Genomic DNA, 25,743 nt, shown 5'->3' with positions numbered 1-25,743 from the left:
CGTGGTGAGTAGCACCCACCAGGGCACGCCAGGAGGCCCATGCGCGCTCTCGGGGGGTTGTGCCCACCTCGGGTGCCCCCCGAACCGCCTCTTTGCTCTATAAATACCCAAATATTCCAGAAACCCTAGGGGAGTCCATGAAATATTGATCAGCCATCGCAAAGTCCAGAACCACCAAGATCCAATCTAGACACCGTCATGGAGGGGTTCACCACTTCCATTGGTGCCTTTCCTATGATGCGTGAGTAGTTCTTTGTAGACCTACGGGTCCGTAGTTAGTAGCTAGATGTCTTCCTCTCTCTCTCTCTCTCTCTCTCTCTTGTTTATCAATACAATGGTCTCTTGGAGATCCATATGATGTATGTCTTTTGGCGGTGTGTTTGTTGGGATCCGATGAACTTTGAGTTTATGATCAGATCTATGTTTTTACCCAAGTTATTTGAGTCTTCTTTGATCTCTTATATCATGATTGCTTATAGCCTCGTATTTCTTCTCCGGTATTTGGGTTTTGTTTGGCCAACTTGATCTATTTATCTTGCAATGGGAAGATGTGCTTTGTAGTGGATTCGATCTTATGGTGCTTGATCCCAGTGACAGAAAGGGAACCGACATGTATGTATCATTGCTACTAAGGATAACAAGATGAGATCTATATCTACCGCAGTAGATAAACGGATCTCGTCTACATCATGTCATTGTTCTTATTGCATTACTCCGTTTTCTCATGAACTTAATACACTAGATGCATGCTGAATAGCGATCGATGTGTGGAGTAATAATAGTAGATGCAGGCAGGAGTCGGTCTACTAATCTTGGATGTGATGCCTATATAATGATCATTGCCTGGATATCGTCATGATTATTTGAAGTTCTAGCAATTGCCCAACAATAATTTTTCCCCACCGTTTGCTATTTTTCTCGAGAGAAGCCACTAGTGAAACCTACGGGCCCCGGGTCTCTTTTCATCATATTTGCCTTTGAGATATATTTTCTCTTGCATTCATTTTCAGATCTATTAAACCCAAAATACAAAAATACCTTGCGGCAATTTATTTGTTCCGTGATCTATTTATCCTATCTACTACTTTTTACCTCGCGTTTTTGCCTATCTTGAGGCGCCGTACCCAAAAGGGATTGACAACCCGTTTAACACGTCGGGTTGCGAGTATTTGTTATTTGTGTGCAGGTGATGTTTACGTGGTGTGAGGAGGTTCTCCTACTGGTTCGATAACCTTGGTCTCATCACTGAGGAAAGTACCTACCGTCGCTATACTGCATCATCCCTTCCTCTTTGGGGAAATACCGACGTAGTTCTTGCAGACTTCGAAAGGAATTTCTGGCGCCGTTGCCGGGGAGGATCTTCAACATCAAACAGGTTCCTAATCACAAACCTCATCTCCTCGCAATTTACATTGTTTTCCATTTGCCTCTCGTTTTCCTCTCCTCCACTTCACAAAAAAAATTGCCATTTTATTCGCCCTCTTTTTCGTTCGCCTTTTTATCGTCAGACCTGTTTTTTGTGCGGAATCTTTTTTTTCTTTCACTTTTTGTCGTTATGGATTTCTCTTCTTCTAGTGCGTGCACCCCCGAGAACGAGGTTCTCAAATTTAAACAAAGGGGAGGAGAAAGTTTAAAAGATGCTTGGTATAGGATTTGCAATGCTCATAATAGATCTATATGCAAGCAATCTACTGTTGTTCTTCTTCATTGCTTTTATGTGGGAATTACCACTTGGTATAGATTCGTCCTTGATACGATTACCTGTGGAAATTTTTTGATGTCTCCTACTCTAGATGCTTTTAATGCTTTGGGAAATTTAGTGGGTTCGCCACCACTCATGATCAATGAAACAATATTGACTCTCGAGCATGTTATGGAAAGACTAGATGCTATTGAAAAGAAAATGCTTACCGTAGAACATATTGAAAATTTGGATAGAAAAATGCAAAGTTATGCTACTCAAGTTGGGTCAAAAGCGGGATACGTTTTCAAGTTGCTAAAAGAAAAAGGAACTATAATTCATGAAAGAATTGAAGAAAGTCCATCTAGGATTGATAAATTAAAAGATTTTTTTCTAATCTAGGTACGCCTTTTTCTTCCGCTAAAACTCCCGTGAAAATTAGCAAGACTACTCAAGTCGCTAGAAACAAATCATCAACTTCTAGCAATGATAAAGGAGATCTTAAGATGATTGGTATCCATCCCAACTTTATTGAAGTCATAAGAGATCCTTTTTGTGAAAATAAGTTTTTCAATCTCATGCCTAGAAGTATTTCTTCTTAGAATTTATATGTAAAATCGTTGAAAAATCCTAAGTGCTCGATCGAAGAATTGAACAAAAATGACAAAACTTAGATCCTACGCGTTATGCCTAGCTAGGGGCGTAAAACGATAGCGCTTGTTGGGAGGCAACCCAATGAATAAATTTTTTTTTTGCTTTTTGCTTTATGTTCTTGAGTGTTAGAATAATTATGCTACTGTTATGATTGTGTTTTTTGTGTTTTAATTAGTGTTTGTGCCAAGCAATGCCTTTGGGAAGACTTGGGTGAAAGTTTATTTGATCTTGCTGAAAAACAGAAACTTTTCGCTCACGAGATTCATTGTCATTTTTTACAGAAGAGTGATTTTAAGTTGATTCTTGTTTCAGAGTATTAATAGACAAATTACTCACTTCCACCAATTTATTTAGTAATTTTGGGAGTTACATAAGTATTCGAAATTTATATATTCCTACAGACTGTTCTGTTTTTGACAGATTCTGTTTTCTTTGCGTTGTGTGCTTGTTTAGATGATTCTATGGTTTTCTTTGATGAGTTTTTGCCATAGAAAAGTTGGAATACAGTAGATATAATGCAGAAACAAAATAAGAATAGGTTTGCTACAGTACTTATAGTAGTGGTTTAGTTTCTTATACTAACGGATCTCACGAAGGTTTTGTTTGAGTTTTGTGTGATTGAAGTTTTCAAGTTTTAGGTTATCTTACGATGGATGAAGGAATAAGGATAAGAAAAAGGATAAGCTTGTGGATGACCGAGGCACCCCAAGATAATATTCAAATAAGTAGCAAGCAACTAAGCTTGGGGATGTCCTCGAGTGGCATCCTCAATTTCTTCTAACAACCATTGGTATTTTACTTGAAACTATATTTTTATTCGTCACATGATACGAGTTTTGCTTGGAGCGTGTTGTATGATATGAGTCTTTTCTTGTTTTTCTTTGTGTTTTAAGTGTTGAATCCTTTCTGGGAAAACCCTTTTTAGAGAGCTAAAAATTATGCTATGCTTGCTCCTATGCTTCACTTAAATTTTTAGAGCCTTGGATTTGCTCTAGTACTTCACTTATATCTTTTTGAGCACGGTGTGCTTTGTTAATTTTGAAGAAATGCTCTCATGCTTCACTTAGATTTATTTGGGAGTTAGTAATTTTTTAAGAAATTCTATCTTGCTTCACTTAGATCATTTTGAGAGAAAGAAAAAAAATTATGCTCATGATCTTCACTTATATTAAAAGCAACACATGAAAATAGTCCCAAAGTGATAGATATCCAAGGAGGATATAATAAAAACTTTCATGAAGATCATTGGACAAAATAAACTTGATTCTTAGTAATGGTTTTGAGATATGACGATATAATATGTGATTCATGTTGATGAGTAATTGTGCTTTAGTAAGAATATTGATGTTCAGGTTTGTGATTCCCTATGCAAGCACGAAGGTCAATAGTTATGCAATGAAATTTATATCCTACTTATGGTGCATTATTCGGTGTTACTTATGCTTAATGCTTGGGCATGAGATTATTCGCTTTTTGGTTGGTCGCTTCTCAATATTTTTGCTAGCCTTCATTTTGCATTAAGTACGATCACTACTTGTGCATCCAAAACCCTTTAAACCAGTTTTGCCTTATGAGTCCACTATACCTACCTATATGCGGTATTTCCATGTCATTCTAAACAAATTTGCATGTGCCATATCTAATGTTCAAAATAAATTTCTCTTTTGTGTGCACTACTACTCGCGAGGCGGTAAAGGGTAGCCAATATTTTCCATGATAGACGTGTTATTCTCACAATGAGTGTTTATTCACTTGTCATTGCATGAGAGTACGACAAAGGTACTAGGGATGCCCAGTCCCGAAATGAATAAATCAATTTACTTTATGTTGTCAAATAATAAATTCCTTGGAAAATGTTGGTATGGAGGGCACCCGTGGATACGACTAGCCATGGAAAGTGAAAGTTATGGTGGAAAAAGGAATAAACTTTATTTTCTGCTTGGGAACCGCCTATGATGTATCTATCATGGAAAGTGTTGGGATGCTCCAAGTCATTTTCGTTGGTAGGAAAAGTATGCCTCTCAAAAATAATTTTATCTCTCAATTTAAGCTTTGAGCTCTCGCACCTCTACAAATCACTACTTTTGCGAAGGGCCTTTCTTTTAATTATGCAATTTTTATTTTGAATTTGAGTCTCCATCTTCTCTTATAAAGCACCAACTAAGGGGCACTATGATCGTATTTGAGCATTGGGTGTAGCTAATATTCGAGTGTGTTTCATGAATGGATCAATGATTGAGCATGATGGGCTAGGGATAACTTGCTTTAGTGTTGATTTTTTGAAAGACATGGTTGCTTGTTGGTATGCTTGAGTATTAAAATCTTCATGTCAAAACTAGACTATTGCTTTGAATCATATAAAAGTCCATATGTCCTTTCTATAAAGAAAAGAATGGGATGAACATGTTAGGCAGCATTCCACATCAAAAATTCTGTTTTTATCATTTACCTACTTGAGGACGAGCGGGAATTAAGCTTGGGGATGCTGATAAGTCTCCAACGTATCTATAATTTTTTATTGTTCCATGCTGTTATATTATCATTCTTGGATGTTTTACAATCATTTTATAGTCATTTCATATCATTTTTTGGTACTAACCTATTGACATAGTGCCCAGTGCCAGTTGCTATTTTCTGCATGTTTTTTACATCGCAGTAAATCAATACCAAACAAAGTCCAAATGCAATGCAACTCCTGGAGGATTTCTTTGGCCCAGAAGAAAGCGGGCCAAGGAAGCACCTGAGGGGCTGCTCGAGGTGAGCAGCACCCACCAGGGCGCACTAGGAGGCCCAGGCACGCCCTGGGGGGTTTTGCCCACCTCGGGTGCCCCCCGAACCACCTCTTTGCTCTATAAATACCCAAATATTCCAAAAACCCTAGGGGAGTCGATGAAATATTGATCCAGCCGCCGCAGAGTCCAGAACCACCAAGATCCAATCTAGACACCGTCATGGAGGGGTTCACCACTTCCATTGGTGCCTCTCCTATGATGCGTGAGTAGTTCTTTGTAGACCTACGTGTCTGTAGTTAGTAGCTAGATGGCTTCCTCTCTCTCTTGTTTATCAATACAATGGTCTCTTGGAGATCCATATGATGTAAGCCTTTTGGCGGTGTGTTTGTTGGGATCTGATGAACTTTGAGTTTATGATCATATCTATGTTTTTATCCATGAAGTCATTTGAGTCTTCTTTGATCTCTTATATGCATGATTGCTTATAGCCTCGTATTTCTTCTCTGATATTTGGGTTTTGTTTGGCCAACTTGATCTATTTATCTTGCAATGGGAAGAGGTGCTTTCTAGTGGGTTCGATCTGTTGGAAATATGCCCTAGGGGCAATAATAAAAGGATTATTATTATATTTCCTTGTTCATGATAATTGTCTTTTATTCATGCTATAATTGTATTATCCGGAAATCGTAATACACGTGTGAATACATAGACCACAATACGTCCCTAGTAAGCCTCTAGTTAACTGGCTCATTGGTCAACAGATAGTCATGGTTTCCTGACTATGGACATTGGATGTCATTGACAACGGGATCACATCATTAGGAGAATGATGTGATGGACAAGACCGAATCCTAAGCATAGCACAAGATCGTGTAGTTCGTTTTGCTAGAGCTTTGCCAATGTCAAATATCTCTTCCTTAGACCATGAGATCGTGTAACTCCCGGATACCGTAGAAGTGCTTTGGGTGTACCAAGCGTCACAACGGTACTGGGTGACTATAAAGGTGCACTACAGGTATCTCCGAAAGTGTCTGTTGTGTTGACACGGATCGAGACTGGGATTTGTCACTCCGGATTACGGAGAGGTATCACTGGGCCCACTCGGTAGTGCATCATCATAATGAGCTCAAAGTGACCAAGTGTCTGGTAACGGGATCATGCATTACGGTACGAGTAAAGTGACTTGCCTGTAACGAGACTGAACGAGGTATTGGGATACGGACGATCGAGTCTCGGGCAAGTAACATACCGTCTGACAAAGGGAATTGCATACGGGGTTGATTGAATCCTCGACATCGTGGTTCATCCGATGACATCATCGAGGAGCATGTGGGAGCCAACATGGGTATCCAGATCCCGATGTTGGTTATTGACCGAAGAGCCGTCTCGGTCATGTCTACGTGTCTGCCGAACCCGTAGGGTCTACACACTTAAGGTTCGGTGACGCTAGGGTTATTAGGAAGACTTGTATGTGACTACTGAATGTTGTTCGGAGTCCCGGATGAGATCCCGGACGTCACGAGGAGTTCCGGAATGGTGCGGAGGTAAAGATTTATATATGGGAAGTTGTCATGCGGACACCGGAAAGTTTCGGGGGCATATCGGTATTGTACCGGGGCCACCGGAGGGGTTCCGGGGGGTCCACCGGGAGAGGCCACCCCTCTTGGTGGGCCACATGGGCCGCGTGGGGCTGGGAACCAGCCCCTGGAGGGCTGGGCGCGCCCCTCCCCTTGGGCCCATGCGCCTAGGGTTTGGGGGGAACCCTAAGGGGGGCGCACCCCCTTTGCTTGGGGGGCAAGCCCCCTCCCTGGCCGCCCCCCCCTCTAGATATCATCTAGAGGGGGCCGGCCCCCTTCCCCCTTCCCCTATAAATAGAGGGGCGAGGGGAGGGCTGAACACCTGATCCAAGGCGCAGCCCCTCCCCTCCCCAACACCTCTCCTCCTCCGTTGTGCGCTTGGTGAAGCCCTGTCGGAGTATTGCCTCTCCACCATCATCACGCCGTCGTGCTGCTGCTGGAGCCTTCTTCCTCAACCTCTCCTTCCCCCTTGCTGGATCAAGAAGGAGGAGACGTCGTCCGTACCGTACGTGTGTTGAATGCGGAGGTGCTGTCCGTTCAGCACTTGGTCATCGGTGATCTGAATCACGACGAGTACGACTCCATCATCACCATTCCCTCGAACGCTTCCGCAGCAATCTACAAGTGGTATGTAGATGCAATCTCTCTCCCATCACTTGTTGCTTAGATGAACTCATAGATGGATCTTGGTGAAACCGTAGGAAAAATTTTAATTTTCTGCAACGTTCCCCAACAGTGGCATCATGAGCTAGGTCTATGCGTAGTTCTCTATTGCACGAGTAGAACACAATTTTGTTGTGGGCGTAGATCTTGTCAACTTGCTTGCCGCTACTAGTCTTATCTTGCTTCAGCGGTATTGTGGGATGAGGCGGCCCGGACCAACCTTACACGTACGCTTATGTGAGATCGGTTCCACCGACTGACATGCACTAGTTGCATAAGTTGGCTGGTGGGTGTCTGTCTCTCCCACTTTAGTTGGAGCGGATTCGATGAAAAGTGTCCTTATGAAGGGTAAATAGAAGTTGACAAAATCACGTTGTGGTTATTCGTAGGTAAGAAAACGTTCTTGCTAGAACCTAATTGCAGCCACGTAAAAGATGCAACAACAATTAGAGGACGTCTAACTGGTTTTTGCAGCAATTGTCATGTGATGTGATATGGCCAGAAGTTGTGATGAATGATGAATGATATATTGTGATGTATGAGATCATGTTCTTGTAATAGGAATCACGACTTGCATGTCGATGAGTATGACAACCGGCAGGAGCCATAGGAGTTGTCTTTATTTTTTGTATGACCTGCGTGTCATTGAAGAACGCCATGTAAATTACTTTACTTTATTGCTAAACGCGTTAGCCATAGAAGTAGAAGTAGTCGTTGGCGTGACAACTTCATGAAGACACAATGATGGAGATCATGATGATGGAGATCATGGTGTCATGCCGGTGACGAAGATGATCATGGAGCCCCGAAGATGGAGATCGAAGGAGCTATATGATATTGGCCATATCATGTCACTACTATATAATTGCATGTGATGTTTATTATGTTTTATGCATCTTGTTTACTTAGAACGGCGGTAGTAAATAAGATGATCCCTTATAATAATTTCAAGAAAGTGTCCCCCCTAACTGTGCACCGTTGCTAAAGTTCGTCGTTTCGAAGCACCACGTGATGATCGGGTGTGATAGATCCTTACGTTCACATACAACGGGTGTAAGACAGATTTACACATGCCGAACACTTAGGGTTAACTTGACGAGCCTAGCATGTACAGACATGGCCTCGGAACAAAGAGACCGAAAGGTCGAACACGAGTCGTATGGAAGATACGATCAACATGGAGATGTTCACCGATGATGACTAGTCCGTCTCACGTGATGATCGGACACGGCCTAGTCGACTCGGATCGTGTAACACTTAGATGACTAGAGGGATGTCTAATCTGAGTGGGAGTTCATTATAATAATTTGATAAGATGAACTTAATTATCATGAACTTAGTCTAAAACCTTTGCAAATATGTCTTGTAGATCAAATGGCCGCCGCTCATGTCAACATGAACTTCAACGCGTTCCTAGAGAAAACCAAGCTGAAAGATGATGGCAGCAACTATACGGACTGGGTCCGGAACCTGAGGATCATCCTCATAGCTGCCAGGAAACAATATGTCCTACAAGGACCGCTAGGTGATGCACCCGTCCCAGAGAACCAAGACATTATGAATGCTTGGCAGTCTCGCGCTGATGATTACTCCCTCGTTCAGTGCGGCATGCTTTACAACTTAGAACCGGGGCTCCAAAAGCGTTTTGAGCAACACGGAGCATATGAGATGTTCGAGGAGCTGAAACTAGTTTTCCAAGCTCATGCCCGGGTCGAGAGATATGAAGTCTCCGACAAGTTCTATAGTTGTAAGATGGAGGAAAATAGTTCTGTCAGTGAGCATATACTCAAAATGTCTGGGTTGCACAACCGCCTGTCCCAGCTGGACATTAACCTCCCGGATGAGGTGGTCATTGCCAGAATCCTTCAGTCGCTCCCACCAAGCTACAAGAGCTTTGTGATGAACTACAATATGCAGGGGATGATGAAGACCATTCCTGAAGTATTTTCAGTGCTGAAGTCAGCAGAGGTTGAAATCAAGAAAGAACATCAAGTGTTGATGGTCAATAAGACCACTAAGTTCAAGAAGGGCAAGGGTAAGAAGAACTTCAAGAAGGACGGCAAAGATGTTGCTGCGCCCGGTAAGCCAGTTGCCGGCAAGAAGTCAAAGAATGGACCCAAGCCTGAAACTGAGTGCTTTTATTGCAAGGGGAAGGGTCACTGGAAGCGGAACTGCCCCAAATACTTAGAGGACAAGAAGGCCGGCAACACTAAAGGTATATTTGATATACATGTAATTGATGTGTACCTTACCAGTACTCGTAGTAACTCCTGGGTATTTGATACTGGTGCCGTTGCTCACATTTGTAACTCACAGTAGGAGCTGCGGAATAAGCGGAGACTGGCGAAGGACAAGGTGACGATGCGTGTCGGGAATGGTTCCAAGGTCGATGTGATCGCCGTCGGCACGCTACCTCTACATTTACCTACGGGATTAGTTTCAAACCTCAATAATTGTTATTTAGTGCCAAGTTTGAGCATGAACATTGTATCTGGATCTTGTTTAATACGAGATGGCTACTCATTTAAATCCGAGAATAATGGTTGTTCTATTTATATGAGAGATATGTTTTATGGTCATGCCCCGATGGTCAATGGTTTATTCTTAATGAATCTCGAACGTAATGTTACACATATTCATAACGTGAATACCAAAAGATGTAAAGTTGATAACGATAGTCCCACATACTTGTGGCACTGCCGCCTTGGTCACATTGGTGTCAAGCGCATGAAGAAGCTCCATGCTGATGGACTTTTAGAGTCTCTCGATTATGAATCATTTGACACATGCAAACCATGCCTCATGGGCAAAATGACCAAGACCCCGTTCTCCGGAACAATGGAGCGAGCAACCAACTTGTTGGAAATCATACATACCGATGTGTGCGGTCCAATGAGCGTTGAGGCTCGCGGAGGATATCGTTATGTTCTCACTCTCACTGATGACTTGAGTAGATATGGGTATGTCTACTTGATGAAACACAAGTCTGAGACCTTTGAAAAGTTCAAGGAATTTCAGAATGAAGTAGAGAATCAACATGACCAAAAGATAAAATTCTTACGATCGGATCGTGGAGGAGAATATTTAAGTCACGAATTTGGTACACACTTAAGAAAATGTGGAATTGTTTCACAACTCACGCCGCCTGGAACACCTCAGCGTAACGGTGTGTCCGAACGTCGTAATCGCACTCTATTGGATCTGGTGCGATCTATGATGTCTCTTACCGATTTACCGCTATCATTTTGGGGATACGCTCTAGAGACAGCTACATTCACTTTAAATAGGGCACCGTCTAAATCTGTTGAGACGACACCGTATGAATTATGGTTTGGGAAGAAACCTAAGCTGTCGTTTCTAAAAGTTTGGGGATGCGATGCTTATGTCAAGAAACTTCAACCTGAAAAGCTCGAACCCAAGTCGGAAAAATGCGTCTTCATAGGATACCCTAAAGAAACCATTGGGTATACCTTCTACTTAAGATCCGAGGGCAAGATCTTTGTTGCCAAGAACGGATCCTTTCTGGAAAAAGAGTTTCTCTCGAAAGAAGTAAGTGGGAGGAAAGTAGAACTCAATGAAGTACTAATCTTGAACGGGATAGTAGTGCAGCTCAGGAAAATGTTCCTGTGATGCCTACACCAACTGAAGAGGAAAATAATGATGATGATCAAGGTACTTCGGATCAAGTTGCTACTGAACTTCGTAGGTCCACAAGAACACGTTCCGCACCAGAGTGGTACGGCAACCCTGTCCTGGAAATCATGTTGTTGGACAACGGTGAACCTTCGAACTATGAAGAAGCAATGGCGGGCCCAGATTCCAACAAATGGCTTGAAGCCATGAAATCCGAGATAGAATCCATGTATGAAAACAAAGTATGGACTTTGACAGACTTGCCCGATGAACGGCGAGCGATAGAAAACAAATGGATCTTTAAGAAGAAGACGGACGCGGATGGTAATATTATCGTCTATAAAGCTCGACTTGTCGCTAAGGGTTATCGGCAAGTTCAAGGGATTGACTACGATGAGACTTTCTCTCCCGTAGCGAAGCTTAAGTCCGTCCGAATCATGTTAGCAATTGCCGCATACTATGATTATGAGATATGGTAGATGGACGTCAAAACGGCATTCCTTAACGGGCATCTTAAGGAAGAACTGTATATGATGCAGCCGGTGGGTTTTGTCGATCCTAAGAATGCTAACAAAGTGTGCAAGCTCCAGCGATCCATTTATGGGCTGGTGCAAGCATCTCGGAGTTGGAACATTCGCTTTGATGAGATGATCAAAGCGTTTGGGTTTATGCAGACTTATGGAGAAGCCTGCGTTTACAAGAAAGTGAGTGGGAGCTCTGTAGCATTTCTCATATTATATGTAGATGACATACTTTTGATGGGAAATGATATAGAATTCTTGGATAGCATTAAGGCCTACTTGAATAAGTGTTTTTCAATGAAGGACCTTGGAGAAGTTGCTTACATATTAGGCATCAAGATCTATAGGGATAGATCGAGACGCCTCATAGGTCTTTTACAAAGCACATACCTTGATAAGATTTTGAAGAAGTTCAAAATGGATCAGTCCAAGAAAGGGTTCTTGCCTGTACTCAAGGTGTGAGATTGAGCTCGGCTCAATGCCCGACCATGGCAAAAGATAAGGAAGAGATGAGCGTCATCCCCTATGCCTCAGCCATAGGATCTATTATGTATGCCATGCTGTGTACCAGACCTGATGTAAACCTTGCCGTAAGTTTGGTAGGAAGGTACCAAAGTAATCCCGGCAAGGCACACTGGACAGCGGTCAAGAATATCCTGAAGTACCTGAAAAGGACAAAGGACATGTTTCTCGTTTATGGAGGTGACGAAGAGCTCGTCGTAAAGGGTTACGTCGATGCTAGCTTCGACACAGATCTGGATGACTCTAAGTCACAAACCGGATACGTGTATATGTTGAATGGTGGAGCAGTAAGCTGGTGCAGCTGCAAGCAGAGCATCGTGGCGGGATCTACATGTGAAGCGGAGTACATGGCAGCCTCGGAGGCAGCGCATGAAGCAATTTGGGTGAAGGAGTTCATCACCGACCTAGGAGTCATACCCAATGCATCGGGACCGATCAAACTCTTCTGTGACAACACTGGAGCTATTGCCCTTGCCAAGGAGCCCAGGTTTCACAAGAAGACCAGGCACATCAAGCGTCGCTTCAACTCCATCCGTGAAAATGTTCAAGATGGAGACATAGATATTTGAAAAGTACATACGGATCTGAATGTCGCAGATCCGTTGACTAAACCTCTCTCGCGAGCAAAACATGATCAACACCAGAACTCTATGGGTGTTCGATTCATCACAATGTAACTAGATTATTGACTCTAGTGCAAGTGGGAGACTGTTGGAAATATGACCTAGAGGCAATAATAAAAGGATTATTATTATATTTCCTTGTTCATGATTATTGTCTTTTATTCATGCTATAATTGTATTATCCGGAAATCGTAATACACGTGTGAATACGTAGACCACAATACGTCCCTAGTAAGCCTCTAGTTGACTAGCTCGTTGGTCAACAGATAGTCATGGTTTCCTGACTATGGACATTGGATGTCATTGACAACGGGATCACATCATTTAGGAGAATGATGTGATGGACAAGACCCAATCCTAAGCATAGCACAAGATCATGTAGTTCGTTTTGCTAGAGCTTTTCCAATGTCAAGTATCTCTTCCTTAGACCATGAGATCGTGTAACTCCCGGATACCGTAGAAGTGCTTTGGGTGTACCAAACGTCACAACGTAACTGGGTGACTATAAAGGTGCACTACAGGTATCTCCGAAAGTGTCTGTTGTGTTGACACGGATCGAGACTGGGGTTTGTCACTCCGGATTACGGAGAGGTGTCACTGGGCCCACTCGGTAGTGCATCATCATAATGATCTCAAAGTGACCAAGTGTCTGGTCACGGGATCATGCATTACGGTACAAGTAAAGTGACTTGCCGGTAACGAGACTGAACAAGGTATTGGGATACCGACGATCGAGTCTCAGGCAAGTAACATATTGTCTGACAAAGGGAATTGCATACGGGGTGGAATGAATACTCGACATCGTGGTTCATCCGATGACATCATCGAGGAGCATGTGGGAGCCAACATGGGTATCCAGATCCCGCTGTCGGTTATTGACCAGAGAGCCGTCTCGGTCATGTCTGCGTGTCTCCCGAACCCGTAGGGTCTACACACTTAAGGTTCGGTGATGCTAGGGTTATTAGGAAGACTTGTATGTGACTACCGAATGTTGTTTGGAGTCCCGGATGAGATCCCGGACGTCACGAGGAGTTCCGGAATGGTCCGGAGGTAAAGATTTATATATGGGAAGTTGTCATGCGGACACCGGAAAGTTTCGGGGGCATATCGGTATTGTACCGGGGCCACCGGAGGGGTTCCGGGGGGTCCACCGGGAGAGGCCACCGCTCTTGGTGGGCCACATGGGCCGCGTGGGGCAGAGAACCAGCCCCTGGAGGGCTGGGCGCCCCCCCCTTGGGCCCATGTGCCTAGGGTTTGGGGGGAACCCTAAGGGGGGCGCACCCCCTTTGCTTGGGGGGCAAGCCCCCTCCCTGACCGCCGCCCCCCTCTAGATCTCATCTAGAGGGGGCCGGCCCCCTTCCCCCTTCCCCTATAAATAGAGGGGCGAGGGGAGGGCTGAACACCTGATCCAAGGCGCAGCCCCTCCCCTCCCCAACACCTCTCCTCCTCCGTTGTGCGCTTGGCGAAGCTCTGTCGGAGTACTGCCTCTCCACCATCATCACGCCGTCGTGCTGCTACTGGAGCCTTCTTCATCAACCTCTCCTTCCCCCTTGCTGGATCAAGAAGGAGGAGACGTCGTCCGTACCGTACGTGTGTTGAACGCGGAGGTGTTGTCCGTTCAGCACTTGGTCATCGGTGATCTAAATCATGACGAGTACGACTCCATCATCACCGTTCCCTCGAACGCTTCCGCATGCAATCCACAAGTGGTATGTAGATGCAATCTCTCTCCCACGACTCGTTGCTTAGATGAACTCATAGATGGATCTTGGTGAAACCGTAGGAAAAATTTTAATTTTCTGCAACGTTCCCCAACACGATCTTACAGTGCTTGCTCCCAGTGACAGAAAGGGAACCGACACGTATGTATTGTTAGTACTAAGGATAACAAGATGAGATCTATATCTGCTGAAATATATAAACGGATCTCGTCTACATCATCTCATCGTTCTTATTGCATTACTCTGTTTTCTCATGAACTTAATACTCTAGATGCATGCTGGATAGCGGTCAATGTATGGAGTAATAGTAGTAGATGCAGGCAGGAGTCGGTCTACTAATTCTGGACATGATGCCTATATAATGATCATTTCCTGGATATCGTTATGATTATTTGAAGTTCTATCAATTGCCCAACAGTAATTGTTTTCCCACCATTTGCTATTTTTCTCGAGAGAAGACACTAGTGAAACCTACGGCCCCCGGGTCTCTTTTCATCATATTTGCCTTTGCGATCTATTTTCTATTGCATTTATTTTCAGATCTATTAAAACAAAAATACAAAAATACCTTGCTACAATTTATTTGTTCCATGATCTATTTATCCTATCTACCACTTTTTAGCTCACATTTTTGCCAATCTTGAGGTGCCGTATCCGAAAGGGATTGACAACCCCTTTAACACGTTGGGTTGCGAGTATTTGTTATTTGTGTGCAGGTGATGTTTACGTGGTGTGAGGAGGTTCTCCTACTGGTACGATAGCCTTGGTCTCATCACTGAGGGAAATACCTACCGTCACTATACTACATCATCCCTTCCTCTTTGGGGAAATATCAACGTAGTTCTAGCAGACATCAGGTCTTGAGCGTCAGCTCGAGCCGTAGGCCAGAAAAAGCATGTCCAGAATGCCTTCCTTACAAGGGCGCGGGCTGTAGCATGATGACCACCGAGACCGGCTTGTATCTCTGCCAAGAGCTGCCTTCCCTCCTCTTCGGAGATACACCTTTGAAGGACTCCTGTTGTACTTTGTTTATATAGTTCGCCTTCATGTACTTTGAAGGCTTTGGAGCGCCGAACTATGCATCGTGCCTCATTTGATCGTCGGGGAGCTCTTGCCTATTAAGGTAGGCCAAGTAAGGTTCAGTCCAAGGAGTGATAACGGCCATGATCTCATGAGAACAGGGTGTTATCTCGATATCCGAACCCCTGACATAGTCTGCATTGTGTTCGGCGGTTGGGCGTGTTATCAGATATGTGTTACCTTCGCCGCTCTCACCCTGCCACACCACAGATGGATTAAAGAGCCGATCCACAAAGGTGTTGGGTGGCATGGGGTCGCGTTTAGCACCCATACGAGCAAGGATGTCGGCTGCCTGATTACTTTCCCGGGCGACATGATGAAACTCGAGTCCGTCGAACCGAGCTGACATATTTAGTATGGCTTTTCGGTATGCCATCATTTTTGGGTCCTTCGAATCGAACTCTCCGTTGACCTGTGAAATTGTGAGGTTCGAATCACCGCGCACCTCCAAGCGTTGTTTGCCCATGGAGAAAGCCATACGAAGACCATGCAGTAGTGCCTCGTATTCGGCTGCATTATTGGAGTCCGTATACATGATTTGCAATATGTAGCGGACTGTGTCCCTGGTGGGGGATGTGAGGATTACACCAGCCCCTTGTTCGGCCAGCATTTTGGAGACATCAAAGTACATGACCCAATTAGAATATGAGCTGTAATCTTTAGGGAGTTCGGCTTCCGTCCATTTGGCTATAAAGTCAGCCAATATCTGGGATTTAATAGCCCAACGTGGCTTGTATATGATTTCAAACTATAATAGCTCGATGGCCCACTTTGCTATGCGGCCCGTGGTGACCCTGTTATTAATGATGTCATTCAGTGGCACCTTGGATGCCACTGTGACCGAACACTCTTGAAAGTAGTGCCGAAGTTTCGAGACGCCATGAAGACTGTGTAGGCTATCTTCTGATAGTGCGGGTATCGGGATTTGCAAGGTGTAAGGACCTCCGACACATAGTAAATTGGTTTTTGGGTGGGGAATTTATGTCCCTCCTCCCCTCGCTCGACAACGAGGACGGCGCTTACTACTTGGTTAGTTGCCGAGATGTATAATAACATAGGCTCTCCAATGCCAGGTGCGGCCAAGACTGGGTTGCTTGCGAGAAGGGCCTTTATTTCTTCCAATCCGGCTATGGCTTCGTCCTTCCACTTGAAGTTATCAATACGGCATAGTAACTTGTATAATGGCAATGCCTTTTCTCCTAATTTGGAGATAAATCGTCTTAAAGCCGCTACGCACCCAGCTAGTTTCTAGACCTACGTTAGGTCTGTTGGCATGGCCAGTTGTGACAGAGCTCGGATTTTTGCTGGGTTTGCCTCAATTCCTCTATGGGAAACAATGAACCCTAGCAACTTTCCGGCTGGAACTCCGAAGACACATTTTTCTGATTAAGCCAGATGTGGTATGTTTGGAGATTGTCGAAGGTGAGGCGAAGGTCATCCACCAGTGACTCGATGTGTTTTGTTTTAATGACCACATCGTCCATGTATGCTTCAACTGTTTTTCCTATTTGCTTTTCAAGGCATGTTTGAATCATGCGCTGGTAGGTGGCCTCGGCATTTTTAAGTCTGAAGGGCATAGTGTTGAAGCAGAAGGGACCGTAAGGGGTGATGAATGCGGTTGCAGCCTAGTCCGATTCCTTCATTTTAATTTGATGTTATCCGGAATAGGCTTCGAGGAAACACAACGAACCATGTCCTGCAGTTGCGTCTATAATTTGGTCAATGCGGGGCAATGGGAAAGGATCTTCGGGGCGGGCCTTGTTGAGGTATTTGAAGTCAACACACAGGCGCCATGATTTGTCCTTTTTAGGGACCATGACCAGATTGGCTAGCCAATCCGGATGTTTGATTTCCCTAATGAACCCAGCCTCTAGTAACTTGGCTAGCTCTTCTCCCATAGCTTGACGTTTAGGTTCGGAGAATCTTTGTAGTGTCTCCTTCACGGGTTTAAATCCCTTGATTATATTGAGACTATGTTCGGCCAATCTGTGTGGGATGTCAGGCATATCCGAAGGATGCCAGGCGAAGATATTCCAATTCTCGCGCAAGAATGCACGTAGGGCGGCGTCCACTACCGGATCCAGCTGTGCCCCGATGGATGCTATTTTATTGGGGTTCGTCGGGTGCACTTGGAATTTTACTATTTCCTCGACTGGTTTGAAAGAGGTGGACTTGGATCTCTTATCAAGGATCACGTCGTCCCTATCCACCATAGCTCGGAGGGTGGTTAATTCTTCTGCCGCTAGGGCTTCCGATAGTGCCTCAAGGGCCAAGGATGCGGTCTTGTTTTCGGCACGGAGAGCTTTGTCCGGGTCACTTGAGATTGTAATGATTCCATTAGGGCTGGGCATTTTGAGCTTCATGTATCCATATTGGGGTATGGCTTGAAAGCGCGAGAAGGCGTCTCGGCCGAGGATAGCGTGATGCCCACTGTTAAAGGGGACCACATGGAAGAGCAACTCTTCGGATCGATAGTTCTCAGGTTTGCCGACCACCACATCCAGTTTGATTTTCCCGAATAGTGTGCCTCTCGACTAGGGATAATACCTCGAAAGGTGGTGTTACTTTTCTCGATGCGTGACCTATCCATCTGCATCTTATCGAGCGTGTCCTCATAGATGAGGTTAAGTCCACTACCGTCGTCCATGAGCACTTTGGTAAACTGGAAACCATCGACAATGGGGTTTAGTACCAGAGTGGCAGGTGCTCGGATGGATTGAGCCTTTGGTTCGTCTTTGGCCGTAAAGTTTATTGCCATGTCGTTCCATGGGCTCAGTTCGATAACTTGATGAACTTCGGCGAGGTCACGGAGCGCCCGTTTACGCCGGTTGTTAGAGGAGAAAGTCTCGAAGACTGTTAGGACGTTGAAGTTGTCCTTCTTTGGTGAATATCCTTCTGGGGTTGTGGTGAGGACTGACTCTCCACTTTTTCTTACCTGTCGGAGTACCCAGCATGCCCGGAGGTTATGGGTTGGGACTGTGTGCGGAGTAGTATGGATCGGGCAGGGTTTGTCCAATAGTTCGTCAAGAAAGGACCTATGTCCAATGAAGGGCTTGTTCTTCCTGCCCGTAGCCTGATTGTCGGGTGACCCACCGGGGTATATTCTTTTAGCCCGGGCCGCACTCTGCATCGAGGTAGCGGGCTCCAGTTGAGTTTTCTGGGCCCTCCATATGCTTTCCATCGCACAATACTTTTGTACTACATGCGATAACTCCGTGAAGCTCTGTATGTGGCGGCGGTCGAGGGCATTCAATATCCCTTCATCTGTGCAGTTATAGTGGAAGACCAAAACTACGTCATCGTCCGAACATTCCTTGATCTAGTTTTTAACAAGCATGAATCTGGCCCAAAAGTGGTGGACCAGTTCCTGGGGCTGCTGCCGCAAATACATCAAGTCATATATATCTGGTGGACCTGAGTTTCTTGGAGAGTATAGATTGTGGTGGGTGGGTGGATTGAATTTTAGATCCTGTCCCACGTCCATGTTCGGAGCAGGTATGGCTTCCGCAGTAACCGGTTCGTGTCCGGCTAAGCGCGAAAGCTCTTGCGACCCTACCACTGAACCAGAGGACTAGGGACTCTATAAATAGGGCTAGCCACCACAGTAGAAGGGGTCGAATCCTTCCCAAGTAGAACACTTCACCAGCTCAAGAACACCTCTCCTCGCGAGGCTATTCTTCCTCTGTACTCTTTATCATCAGCCCAATAGGCAATCCACCACCACACACTAGAGTAGGGTATTACACCACAACAGTGGCCCGAACTAGTATAAACCATGCGTCTCTTGTGTTGTTCATGCTGCTAGCTTAGGATCGCGATGAAGTTGTGGGCGTGAATCAGTAGGGAGAAGATTTTCGTGCGCACCCCAGAGTTCGAACCTTAAGGGTTTTGCTAGAACCCGATATCAGACATGTTGTTAGAGGAGAAAGTCTCGAAGACTGTCAAGATGTTCAAGTTGTCCTTCTTCGGTGAATATCTTCTGGGGTTGTGGTGAGGATTGACTCTAACTTTTTGCTACCTGTTGGAGTACCCAGCATGCCTGGAGGTTATGGGTTGGGACTGTGTGTGGAGTAGTATGGATCGGGTAGGGTTTGTCAAATAGTTTGTCAAGAACGGACCTATGTCCAATGAAGGGCTTGTTCTTCCTGCCCGTAGCCCGATATCTGGTAACCCGTCGGGGTATATTCTTTTAGCCCGCGCCGCACTCTACGTCAAGGTAGGAGGCTCTAGTTGAGTTTTCTGGGCCCTCCATATGCTTTCCATCACACAGTACTTTTGTACTACATGTGATAACTCCGTGAAGCTCTGTATGTGGCGGCGGTCGAGGGCATTCAATATTCCTTCATCTGTGCAGTTACGGTGGAAGACTGAAACTATGTCATCGTCCGAACAGTCCTTGATCTTGTTTTTAACAAGCAGGAATCTGGCCCAAAAGTGGTGGACCGTTTCCTGGGGATGCTGCCGCACATACATCAGGTCATACATATCTGGAGGACCCGAGTTGCTTGGAGAGTATAGATTGTGGTGGTTGGGTGGATTGAATTTTAGATCTTGTCCCACGTCCGTGTTCGGAGCTGGTATGGCTTCCGCAGTAACCGGTTCGGGTCCGGCTATGCGTGAAGGCTCTTGCGACCCTGCCACTGAACCAGAATTCGGCGGCAGTAAAGTCCCTTCCGAAGGGGAAGTATCCGGCTCAGCGGATTCGGGGACCCAAACATACTTGGTCCTCAATATGGCGGGGGATTCGTCGGTAGCCGATTCCTCGACTATCGCCACGAAGTGGGTGACCGGTGGGTGATTAATTTCCCTTTGGTCGGGCTTGAGCCTGATCTGATCATAGTCCGTTGAGACCCCCAGGGCAGCGATGTGGTCTAGCAGTTCGTTTAAAGACAAAATATCTGCCGGATCTAGTTTTTCAGAGTACTTGGGGCTAATGCAAGGACGATGTCCGGTAGCCGTGAGAGGAGTTGCGGGCTCGATGGTCGTGCGCGCCCTCATGGTAAAACCGCCAAGCTGGAAGGTCTGCCCTGAAGCCAGGCTCCCTATGGAAGTAATGTTGTCATTGATGACTAGGCGAGCCATAGATCGCATTTAGCAGACAACACAGCTGAGCTCTCAATGAAAGCACCAATGTCGGTGTCAAAACTGTCAGATCTCGGGCAGGGTCCCAAGCTATGCGTCTAAGGATCATTGGTAACAGGAGGCGGGGGGCACGATGTTTACCCAGGTTCGGGCCCTCTTAATGGAGGTAAAACCCTACTCCTGCTTGATTATGATTGTCGAGTATGAAGATTAGAAGAGTTGATCTACCTCGAGATCGTGATGGCTAACCCTAGATGTCTAGCCTATGAGGATTCCGATGATGGTAAAAGTTGGCCTCTACGGAATAACCCCTCTAGTTTATATACACACCGGAGGGGTCTATGGATTGTACAAAGTCGGATTATCAGGGAAGGAAACCTCTAGACTCTATTCTTGTTCTCCACGTGTTGAGAAGTCCCATCCGAACACGATAGATGATCCTCGACGTGATCCTGTATGGCCCATGCAACCCGGCGCAAACTCCTAGGTCGGACATCTGAGGACCCCTCGAATCCAGGACTCCCTCAGCAGTGGCTCCCCCAACCTTCATTGGTGCCGTCACTTGCACTCTGCAACCGCTACTATGAGACTGTGTCATTTTGTTCTTTGACAATATATTAGTTTTCAGTAAAACTCCAGAGCAACATGTAGAGCACCTCCGACGGGTATTACAATTGCTTTGATGAGACCACTGGCAAGTCAAGCTATCAAAATGTGCATTCGGTCAGAAACATATTTCTTATTTGGATCACGTTATCGATGAGCACGACGTCTCCATAGACCCAAGCAAGATCGAGACCATCAAGAACTGGCCTGTTGATACGTCTCCAACGTATCTATAATTTTTGATTGTTCCATGCTATTATATTACCCGTTTTGGATGTTTATGGACTTTACTCTACACTTTTATATCATTTTTGGGACTAACCTACTAACCGAAGGCCCAACCCAAATTGCTATTTTTTGCCTATTTCACTGTTTGAAGAAAAGGAATATCAAACGGAGTCCAAATGGAATGAAACCTTCAGGAGCGATCTTTTTGGAATAATCGCAATACAAGAGACTTGGAGTGGACGTCAAGAAGCAGCCGAGGCGGCCACGAGGGTGCAAGGCGCGCCCTGGGGGGGGGGGGTGCCCCCTGCCTCGTGCGCCCCTCGTGGCTCCCTTGACCGACTTCCTTTGCCTATATATATCTACGTACCCTGAAAACATCCAGGAGCACCACGAAACACTATTACCACCGCCGCAACCTTCTATACCCGTGAGATCCCATCTTGGAGCCTTTTCTGGCACTCCACCGGAGGGGGAATTGATCATGGAGGGCTTCTACATCATCGCCAAGGCCTCTCCGATGAGTTGTGAGTAGTTTACCACAGACCTTCGGGTCCATAGTTATTAGCTAGATGGCTTCTTCTCTCTGTTTGAATCTCAATACAAAGTTCTCCTTGATCTTCTTGGAGATCTACTTGATGTAACTCTTTTTGCAGCGTGTTTGTCGAGATCCGATGAATTGTGGGTTTATGATCAAGTTTATCTATGAGAAATATTTGAATCTCCTCTGAATTCTTTTATGTATGATTGGTTATCTTTGCAAGTCTGTTAGAATTATCAGTTTGGTTTGGCCTACTAGATTGATCTTTCATGCAATGGGAGAAGTGCTTAGCTTTGGGTTCAATCTTGCGGTGTCCTTTCCCAGTGACAGCAGGGGTAGCAAGGCACGTATTGTATTGTTGCCATCGAGGATAAAAAGTTGGGGTTTATATCATATTGCTTGAGTTTATCCCTCTACATCATGTCATCTTGCTTAATGCGTTACTCTGTTCTTATGAACTTAATACTCTAGATGCATGTTGGATAGCGGTCGATGTGTGGAGTAATAGTAGTAGATGTAGGCAGGAGTTGGTCTACTTGTTGCGGACGTGATGCCTATATACATGATCATGCCTAGATATTCTCATAACTATGCACTTTTCTATCAATTGCTCGACAGTAATTTGCTCACCCACCGTAATACTTATGCTATCTTGAGAGAAGCCACCAGTGAAACCTATGGCCCCCGGGTCTATTTTCCATCATATAAGTTTCCGATCTACATTATTTTGCATTCTTTACTTTTCAATCTATATCATAGAAGTACCAAAAATATTTATCTTATCTTATTATCTCTATCAAATCTCACTTTTGCAACTCGCCGTGAAGGGATTGACAACCCCTTTATCGCGTTGGTTGCGAGGTTCTTGTTTGTTTGTGTTGGTACGAGGGACTTGCCTGGAGCCTCCTACTGGATTGATACCTTGGTTCTAAAAAACTGAGGGAAATACTTACGCTACTTTGCTGCAGCACCCTTTCCTCTTCAAGGGAAAAACCAACGCATGCTCAAGAGGTAGGAAGAAGGATTTCTGGCGCCGTTGCGGGGAGGTCTTCGCTCAAGTCAAGACTACCAAGTACCCATCACAAACTCATCTCCCTCACATTACATTATTTTCCATTTTCCTCTCGTTTTCCTCTCCCCCACTTCACCCTTGCCATTTTATTCGCCCTCTCTTTTCCGTTCGCCTCTTTTTCGCTTGTCTTTTGTGTGCTTGTGTGTTAGATCATTTATTTCATCGTCATGACTAGCTCTTTCCTCCTCCCTTCGTCTCCCGATTTTGAAGTCCTCCACTTCAAGCAAAGACAAGGAGAAAACTTAAAAGATGCTTGGTATAGGATGTTAGAATCGTATCGTAGTTGCATTACTGAAGGAGATTTCAAGATATTACTTCGTAATTTTTTTGTCGGGCTAACCATATCCCATAGACAACTCCTTGATTTTGCCACCAAAGGGAATTTTATTGAAATTGATCCTAGTTTTGCTTATGAAATTTTAGAGGGGATAGTAGGTACTTCCCCTACAAAAGGGACCTCCCCTTACTCAAGAAGGAACCCAAATCTTAGAGAAATTATGTGAATTGCAATAATCTATTGAACCTCTTAAAAATGTTGGTGGGAATCTCAATCGCATGAATACTTTGATTACACTTTGCAATAAGCCATTGGATGCTCTAGATCTAAAGATCTCCGAGCATGAAGGGAAACATAAGGAACCTCCTGGATCCGAGCATAACTCTATTAAAAAGAAAAATACCAAAGATGGCAATACTTAGATCTATTCTCGATTTTATGCCTAGCTAGGGGCGTTAAACCATAACGCTTGTTGGGAGGCAACCCAATTTTATTTTTGTTCCTTGCTTTTTGTTCCTGTTTAGTAATCAATAATTCATCTAGCCTCTGTTTAGATGTGGTTTTATGGTTTAGTTAGTGTTTGTGACAAGTAGAACCTATAGGATCATCTTGGGTGAAAGTTAACTTGATCTTGCTGAAAAACACAAACTTTTGAGCTCACGAGAAAAATTCTAATAAATCACAGAAACGTGCTTTTGAGTTGATTATTTTTACAGTAGATCAATAGACAAATTTCCTAGGACGTCCTATATTGGTAGGATTTTTAGAGTTCCAGAAGTATTCGAAAGTTACAGATTGCTACAGACTGTTCTGTTTTTGACAGATTCTGTTTTTCGTGTGTTGTTTGCTTATTTTGATGAATCTATGGCTAGTATCGGGGGGGGGGGGGGTATGTGTCGGATATTGGGTTCCGGCAAAACCCTTAAGGTTCGAACTCTGGGGTGCGTGCGAAGATCTTCTCCCTAGCGATTCACGCCCCAAAACCTCGCCGCGGTTCTAAGCTAGCACAATGAACAACACAAGAGATGCAAGGTTTATACTAGTTCGGGCCACCGTTGTGGTGTAATACCCTACTCTAGTGTGTGGTGGTGGATTGCCTCTTGGGCTGATGATGAACAATACAGAGGAAGAACAGCCTTGCGAGAGGTGTTCTTGTGGTGGTGAAGTGTTCTGCTTGGGAAGGGTTTGAGTCTCCCTTAGCTCTTGATCCCCCTCTCTACTATGGTGGCTAGCCCTATTTATAGAGGCCCTGGTCCTCTTCCCAAATATTGAGCGGGAAGGGAGCCAACAACAGCCATTTCAAAAGGGGTCAGCTAGTACAAGCTATCCTGACTAAAGGTGGTCTTCGACTGCCAAAGGCACTGGTGATGACGCCGTCTTGGGCTCCACGGTGACCTCCATCCTGCCGCTCTGCTGGTCTTGGTCTCGTTGCACCAGTATGGAAACCTTTGCTTGATGCCTCGGTACTCTGCGCATGCGCTTGCCCCCTTTGCACCAAAGGGGGAATGAGGACACTGCACAAGCTGGCGCCCGCCTAGTCTCGATCGTCATGGCTTGCATCATTAGCACCTCGCGAGGTACCCCTTCTCTTGATCTCTCTGGCTCCTCGCGAGCCTGCCTGGTGAGGCCGCCCCTGAGGAGGCCTTGTGTCATCCGCCACGCGAGGCTTGGCCCCTCGCGAGGGTCTTGAGCTTGGGTTGATGAAGACGGGCCGTACTGGGCCAGTGGCTGAGCCACGCTACAGGCCGCAGGCACGCAAGTCTGGGGACCCCCGTTCCTAGAACGCCGATAGTAGCCCCCGGGCCCAAGGCACGCTTGGACTTGATTTTGCAGCGAAGCCAAAGGGCAAGTGCGGAGCGCCGCGGGCCCCAACAGCCCGCGACCTTGGTCGACGCGTGGCGACTGATTGGACGTGGGCGTCTCCGCTTTCCCACGCTGCCTTGGCAACTGCCCGATTTGACGAGTCCTTGCTGCATGCAAACAGAGTCACCATTACCTGTGATCGTGGAGGCCGACGGTTGGCCTCCTCTGGGCTATAAAGGGTGGAGGGGTGCAAGCCCCTGTTGTTCATCTCTTCTGGCTCCGCTTGCTTCTTCTTCCTTGCTCCACCTTTATTCTCAAGGCCAATGGCGCCAATCCACAGGTTCTCAGTCGAAGAGAAGGGAAAGTCCCCCCGGGAGGGGCCTGACCCGCTCCCGCCAAAGAAGCGACCGGTCCTGAGCCGCCGCGGTGAGGCCGCAGGGCCGGAGATGATGAGGCCTTCGTACGAGCGACCACCTCCTGGGTTCCCGCTGTTGATGATGGTGTCGGCCATGGAGGCATGTGTAATTAGGCCTCCTTAGGATTCACGTCTTTTGTTCCCTACGAGGAATCGAGAAAACACCCCGCAGGGGCATGCAAAGGGTCCGCGATGTCTTTTGTTGATATTATCCTTACTATGAAATGGTGCAAATGCTTTTCCTGTTCTGGCTTGGTTCCCCCTTTCTAATCTCACAACGACTTGGAGCTCTACACTGACAGGTCCTGGTCCCCA

This window comes from Triticum aestivum, chromosome 1B (genome assembly GCF_018294505.1).
Source record: "Triticum aestivum cultivar Chinese Spring chromosome 1B, IWGSC CS RefSeq v2.1, whole genome shotgun sequence".
In the NCBI taxonomy this organism is placed as follows: Eukaryota; Viridiplantae; Streptophyta; class Magnoliopsida; order Poales; family Poaceae; genus Triticum; species Triticum aestivum.
The sequence above is the reverse complement of the archived record's forward strand: the minus strand, read 5'-3'. Positions refer to the sequence as shown.